Below are 7,541 nucleotides of genomic sequence, written 5' to 3'. Positions count from 1 at the left end.
CTTTGTGTCTGCTACCGTGTTTGGCTGTAACATGTACCATAGTCACTTGCTAATGACAGTACCCCGTGGCACACTGGAAAGGGGGGGAACTCATCAAAATGTCAGTTTACTGTGTTAAATTTCTGTAAGAGTCATCTTTGTAGACCATAGTTACTAGCAGGCATGTCACTGTTGCCTCCTGTCTTCCTAAGGTAAAGAAAAAAGGAAGCGAAAACGTAGTAGAAGCAGATCATCATCTGTTTCATCCACATCATCTTCTAGTACTGCATCCTCTTCTTCTTCCTCCTCATCATGCTCATCGTCAAGGTCGTCTTCTTCAAGTAGCAGAGGTAAGCTACCGACATGTATACCTGATGTTTACGAGTTTTGACAGCACTCCTGGAAACATTTAAAGCTTATTTTAAATATGGGTAAACCACCACAAAGTGACAACGAGGCTGGAAGAGATATGGGTAAAATGATAAAATTGGTTAGGTCTATCTTCACTAGGTAGATGACTTTGGTCCATCGTCCCTTATCCACTGATGCAGTCACTCCATCGTAGAAGGCCACCAGATCTGTCAGGCCAATCTGATTTGGCCCTGGTGAAGTCATGCTGGGTGTCTCAAATTACTTATCTTTCGTATGCCTTAATATAACTTCGTGGAGGATCTGTTCCATGATCTTCCTGAGCGTGGAGGTGAGGCTCACCGGTCTGTAGTTCCCCCAGTCCTCCTTTCTACCTTGTTAAAAATGGGAGTGATGTTTCCTTTTTTCCAGTCACTGGGGACTTTGCCTGACTGCTAGGACTTTACAAGTATGATAGAGAGTGGCTTGGCAACTCCATCAGCCAGTTCCTTCAGGACCCTGGGTTGTGTTTCTTTGGACCCTGTAGACTTATATATGCTCAGGTTCATCAGATGGTCTCAAATCCAATCTTCACTCACAGTGACTTTGCTCCCCGAATCCCTGCCTTGAGGTTCAGGGACTTGAGAAATGTGGGAAGAGTGACTGCCAGTCAAGACTGAAGCAAAAAAAATGCTGCGTAGCTCAGCCTTCTCCATGTCTGTTGTCACCAGTTTGTCCATCTTGCTCATCAGAGAGGGTATGCCCTCGTTAGTCTTCCTTTCCTGGCTAAGGCACCTGTAAAATCTCGTTAAGATTCTTTGCATCCCTTGCCAGGTTCATCTGGTGTTAGGAAGAGACTGAACGTGGTGATGGAATTACAATTTTCATCGTTTCTTCTGACATGCTTGTGATGTATTTGTTGTGAGGAGGCCAGAAGAACGGTGCTTGGGCAGCCAGCCTTACCTTATCCCTTTTTAACTTTTGAGCCTGGCTGTGCTCTGCTGTATTCCTATAACATTACCTTTTGTCTGGAATTTCTTACGAAGGAACTGTGGAGCTGGTAGCTTGGAGGCAGTTTGTTGGAAGACTAGCGGGTTGTTTCACTGTCTTTCTAGGTTTACAGTCCCATAGTCAGAGCTGGTGCTTCAAAATCAACTTCCTTACGTACCAGTCGTAGTGTAATCTTTACATTTATGATCAGCTTATAGAATGCGTGAGTTTCAGCTTTACAGAAACACTTGAAACAGGAGCTGAGCAAGTAGGAAAAGTTTTTCATTTGCATTATACTGTGATAATGTTTTCAGGTGATTTTCAGTTTCCATGTTAGACCAGTAAGTGGCAGTAAGTTGATGTGTTGCTTTTCTCAGGATTAATTTCAACCAGTATTGATATATTCAACTGAATTAAAGCATTTTCTTCTTATGTTTTATGTATCTACATGCCTTATCTGTAAAACCAAATGCCTTTTACAGAGTACTAACCCTAGATATTTTTTTTTTCCAGATTCTCCTAAGTCTAAATCAAAGAAAAGGAAAAAAGAAAAGCACAATAAAAAGGTAAAGTTTTGCTAACAATAATGAGTAGTTAACAAACAAGTAGTAGTGAGTAGTTAACAAACAGAAAATAGTTCTTTGTGTTTTGGTAACCCTAAATATCGTGTAATACTTACTGGTTTTGTCTGTGGCTATGTAAATCTCAAGCATACTTGTAGTGCTAACAGGAGATGAACTGATTAAGCTGATGTACATTTGACTGTTTACCAAAGAAGAAGTAATTTATGGTGCCTTTTAACAGTCGTTGCAGGTCCTAGAATTTAGAGTAGTCTCTGAAGAAAAGAAGTGGAAATCTTGATAACTTCATGGAATTTGTCAGAAGAAACTGTTTATAGTCAGAGTAACAGTTTCCTGGTGTTGTTTTTTTTTCTTTTCTCATTTTTATATGACCTTCTGCTCAGTGATTTTATATATTGGGTGGTGTACGTTAAAAAAAGAGAGAGAATCAGGGATCGTACTGTTCCTGTTTCTTGAGATCCAAAGGGTTGCTAACTTTTCTGCATTATATTCTGCATACTTCACATAGGACCTATTCAGCAGTGATGAGAATAAGCAGTAGGGGCTGTTTAGACTAGCCAGAGTATGAAAAGGCTCTGTGGGTTTCCTTTTTCTGCACTTGCGAATCTGTAAGCACTACAGTATGTGTCTTGTTCTAACAGAAAAGGAAAAAAGAGAATAAAATGAAAAAAAAGAAAGAAAAGAAGAAAAAAAGAGAGAAGACAGGACCTGTCCAGCTTTCTAAGGTATGCTTGTTTAAGTCAAAATTCCCATTGTATCTCTTGCTTAAACAATGTCTTGTCAGAAAAATGTTTCTAACAGCACCAATTTTGTCATAAAAAATGGGGATACATTTCTATTTTTTTTAGACATTTAGGAAGTATAAAAGATTATCATTTAATTTTCTTTAATATTTGTAACATGATAAAATAAAGCTTTTTTTCCTCATGTGTGATCTCATTTTAGTTCTTCAAAAACAAAAAGAAGAATGAAAACTACAGCATGATAACTGGAAAGAAAATTAAGATGAAAATAAAGAAAACTAAGAAGGACAAAGAGGTAATAGTAAAAACAGTCTGTGTATCCCTCATGGAAAATATAATCTCTTTTTATATTTTTCTAATAGTGCTCTTTAGTAGAGGAGTAGATCTTACAGGTTGTAAATCGGGTGTAGCATTTAATGTGGCTGTGATGCCACCTGAGAAATGTAAATACATTCTTTTGTCAGGTTTTGTTAAATGTGTGATCTTGGAATACTTAGGCATGAATAGATAAACACGTGTAGGTTCTCAGAACCATAAGATGTGGCTGATTTGTGGCTTTCCCTGTTGATTTAGCTTCTTCTATTTTTGATCATCCTCTGCTTTTTCCAGTCTCCCATGATCAAATGTGGCAATACCTGCTTTACTCTATTTTTTCTAATGAGTGTGAGACTAGCCATTATCTGGAGAGGAAGAAAAAAAAGATAATAGTATCTGGACCAAGTGCTTGTGCATTCTCTCAAAGTGGCCAGGTGTTTCTGCTGAGATACCCAGGGCACTAGATATCATGAACTGGTAGCATTTTCTACTGTTGCTGTGGGTGTTTAGACTCAGCATTTAAATATTGTCACTCTTTTCAGCAATGTCCGTACCTTAGAGTGATCTGCAGAGGGCTTCTATATGAGTCAATATATTGACTTAGTTAAAAAGCTAAAAAAGTGGTACTTTGCTGAGGTATCCCGTTCAGTAGGTTCTGACTTAACCATAACTGTTTGTACTTTAGTTCTATACCAAAATAGACCTGAGCATTTCAAGTTGGATTTGATCAAAAATACATTATCTGCTTTTTGTGGCAGTAAGGTTTACCTTAAATTATGCTGAATGCCTGCTAGCCTTCTCCCAGTAACCTGCTTGCTTCAGTGTTTGCTGTCAAATATTTGACGCTGGTCTTTTTCTGCTTGGTGGCCCTAGTCATGAACATGCTGAATTGAACAATACCAGTTATTCACAATATTTTAAGAATCAACAATCATTTCATAAACTGTGATTTTAAAAACACTGGAAACAAAGTGTTCTGACTGTTTGGGCTGTCTCTCATGTAAAGCAAGAACCTAAGTTCCCGGTTCCTTCTGTTGTGCTACAAGCTGCTGCTTATGCGCAGAGAAAACAATACTTCCCAGAAAGCAAGACTTGCTGTGTGTGCAGCGAAAGTTGCTTCAGACAGCAGAAATCGCATCTGTTCCGCTTGCGAGTTCCCTCCTGAGCAGGCTGTGAGCTACGTGATGGCAACCCAGTGGAGCCTCCACAGGGAGCCACTTAGAAAATATATCATGGGTTAGCGGCGGTGACAGCTTGGCTCCTGAAGTCTGTCTCCTGAGTACCCGTTGCCTTGCGCCTCCTGCAGGCACTCACACCTACCTGGGAGATTGTAAAACCCTGGTGTTCGGATGTGGTAGCGCTTGCTGTGCAGGGCGCCAGCGTGTGAAGGCCCCACCAAAAACAGGGTTGTGCAGCCTTGGCCTGCTGAGCACAGGGCTGTTGATCTGCTGCCTCTGCTTTTCTGCCCTGCAGAGAGATCGGAACCGCGCAGAGCTGCTTGAATTTCTGAACTCTGCCTTGTAAGGGGAGGAGTGCTGACCAAGGACTTGTACATACACCAAGCCAACGATCGTCATGCCTAGCAAAACACTAGCGGGAAACTCAGGGAAAAGGACGCCGAGTTCGACAAGACCAGACAGACTCTCCTGCTGTGAAGACAATCAGGATGCCCTTTTTTAATGGCAAAATGAAGAGTGACTGATAACCTCTTAATGAAGATCCGTGTCCTCCTTTTGAGATCCTAAGGTAATAGCCAGGCTGTGGTGGTTTAGAAGAGCCTAAGAGTGTGTCACTGACAATGATGAGAAGTGACACGCTGAGGTCCAATAATGTAATTTCTATCATAACTGCATGCAGAACACACTTTTAATTTCAAATGTCTTAATGTTTCTAGTCGCTTAAACAAAGCAGAGTATTTGTAAATGTCTATTTGAAAGATGAGACATTTCTATATGTATATTTTTTCCAGTAGTGGTTTTACTTGTCCTAAAGAGCAGGTTGACCTTTGTAAATAGAACATCCTTTTACATAAATGATTTTTTGACAGTTCATTCATTAATATATTATATTCTTTCAGTGTGAGATACGGTCCTTCTCTGGACAGTTTTATTACTCCTTGTCACTAGGAAGCGTCAACAGTAAAATATTCTGGAGCAATAATGGTAGCTGAATAATTTTTATCCCAAAATCGAAGCAGGAAAGGTCTTTGGTTCTGTTTATCCGGATCAGCTGTTCAAAGGCAGCACACCCTCCCAGTAGGTAGTTTACTCCCGTATCTAGAGTTGCAGTTCCTAGAGCTAAAAAGCCTGAAGATCTCGCCCGCCTTTCCGATCCGGTATCAAATCCTCCTCTGTGTGAAGTGCTGCCGGGCACACACCACGCGTCTTTAGTTAAGGGAAAGAGAAAGAGCTGTAGGAACGGTGCTGAGGCAGGCAGTGACGGTGACCGTCCAGGTGTGCTGCTGCCCTGTGGTGAGAGTGAGCCAGGCCTGGGTGTGCAGCAGGAGCACAATCCATAATTTGGGTGCACATGCGTGTATTAGCCTCGGTAGTCTCAGCGCTCGCTTCCTTCAGAGCCCTGGCAGCAGGCCCCGTGTACGTAACCCGGCCGTGGGAACTCCACAGGAATCGCTTGTGTGGGAAGCGCTCCTCAGGAGCCACGGTTCAGGTGCGCTTAGAAAAAGGAGTCGGGGCAGTGGGTTTTGACAAGAGTACCAGGCGTACAGTGGTCAGAGTGAGGGGAGCTCGTTACAGAGGAAGCAAGTAGAAAGCTCACTGAGCCTGTGTCTAGCGTGGTGTTTTGAGTAAATCTGAAGATTTGCACCATTGCTCAAGTTTTAACTTTTTAATTGGAGTAGTGAAATCTTCTGGAGATGCTGGAATCCTGTCTTTTCTGTAGCTTTTTTTGTTGTGGAACATTTTGCAGTTGTTTCAGAGAGGTAACTCTTTAGAGACTAACGCCCTGATTCAGCAGAGTGAGACCTTTTATCCTTCTGAAAATAAAACATGAAAACGCATAGGTAAGAACTGGAGTTTCCTTGACTTTCAACCTAGTGGTGGAAGCATTTTTGGAAGCAGTGTTCTGAAATGTCTCTAGGGGAAAACAAAAGAATCCAACTCCACCTTTGCTTCATGGGGACTGTGCTTTGATTTATGCTACTATGCTATTTTCTAGAGATGCCAAAGCGTCATGCCAAGATAAGCAGCTCTTATCTCCTGACTTCTCCTAATGAGGTTAATTCCAAAAAATATTCTAACGTCCTTGTCATTCCATGGGCTATTATATGTAAAGACAGTATCATTTTCTGAAAATTTAGGAGAAAAGAATGTAGAAATTTGGAAGGTAGTCAGAAAGAGGAAACGCTGAGATCTCGCTTTGTAAAGAACTGCACTGATTGGAGGCTTGGGACTTATTTGAAATAATCTGCTTTTTGCATAACTTCTTAATAGCGCGTCAGATTTCCGTTGTGGCAGCTGAGCCCGATGTGAAGGTTACGACAGCAAGGTAACAGCTGCGGAGGAATCTGGTGAAGTACGGATCTAGAAATCTGCATGAGGGAGCTGCCTAGCGGCGTGGGATGCTGACCCGATATGCAAATGGCAGGTAGACAGCCTTGCCACCGGGTCTCAGAACAGCGCTCGTCGTGGGGAGGGCTGAAGCCTGGAACAGTGGAAGAGGAATGAGGTGGGGATGAAGGGAGGCTGCGTCTGTCAGAAGTCATGGCGGGGAGGCAGAGGCAGGGCGGTAAGGAGGGGGATGCTGAGGCCCACCTGGCTGGACAAGGTGAGGTTCTAGCTAATATGCTAAGTAATGGGAGTCTTTCAGATGTGAAGCCTACATTTTATGTGCGTGACAGTCTTCCCACTCTCTGTATCCCTGCACCATTTTCCATTCTGGGAATCATGCAGAACTTGACTGATTTATTCATTTTTACCAGAAATTCCAGAAACTGAGTCACTGCTGGGGACAGGGTGGAGGAAGATGCATTCTCTGAAGTGCTGCTGCCGTGCCCTTCCTCCTTGGCTCTGTCCTTTTTAAGTATTCTGTCCCATTTATGAGAAGCTGTGCCACGAGCAGCAGCGTTGATAAGACTTGATGCCCTGGGTCTCGTGCCCCTTGCTTTTAAGCCCTTGGCAGCACACTGGTGCTGCCTCCTGGCTGTGTGCTGCAGGCAGGCAGGCACAGGTGTGTGCTGGCCCCGCAGTTTTTGTCTGTCCCATGGTGGGGGCCCATTTGGTGCTCCTGGGCGTAGTGAGCAAATGGGAGGAAACAGGAAAGGAGCCTGGTATTTCTAAAGAAAATCGGTGCCTTCAGTTGGTGCAGTTGGTAGTAGACTCAAAAGTTATCAGGAGAGGAGAGAGCTCAGTTTCATACACGTCTCTTCTTAGGGAAAACAGGCAAAAACCCAAACATGAAAGAATGGTTGATGCAAGTAATTAAATGATTCAGCTGGTTCTCATGGGCAATGCAGTCCTTTGTTATTTGTGTTGACTTCATGATTTGCCTGAACTTGACTCCTTTGCCTGTGCGAAAACATTGAGAGATGAAAATGGCAAAATGCTTATAAATGCCATTTTGTCTTGGA

General features: G+C 42.6%; 1 long non-coding RNA gene across 1 annotated transcript; it reads left to right on the top strand.

Moving 5' to 3' along the window:
* The first annotated feature begins 254 nt into the window (after window positions 1-254).
* On the top strand, window positions 255-1,883 carry LOC308192606. Its single transcript, XR_013948919.1, has 2 exons — window positions 255-329; window positions 1,831-1,883. It is a non-coding gene; the product is annotated as an uncharacterized lncRNA (long non-coding RNA).
* Window positions 1,884-7,541: the final 5,658 nt, after the last annotated feature.

The sequence above is a fragment of the Anser brachyrhynchus genome (assembly GCF_964034855.1).
Source record: "Anser brachyrhynchus genome assembly, chromosome: 3".
NCBI lineage: Eukaryota > Metazoa > Chordata > Aves > Anseriformes > Anatidae > Anser > Anser brachyrhynchus.
The sequence above is the reverse complement of the archived record's forward strand: the minus strand, read 5'-3'. Positions and strand labels throughout refer to the sequence as shown.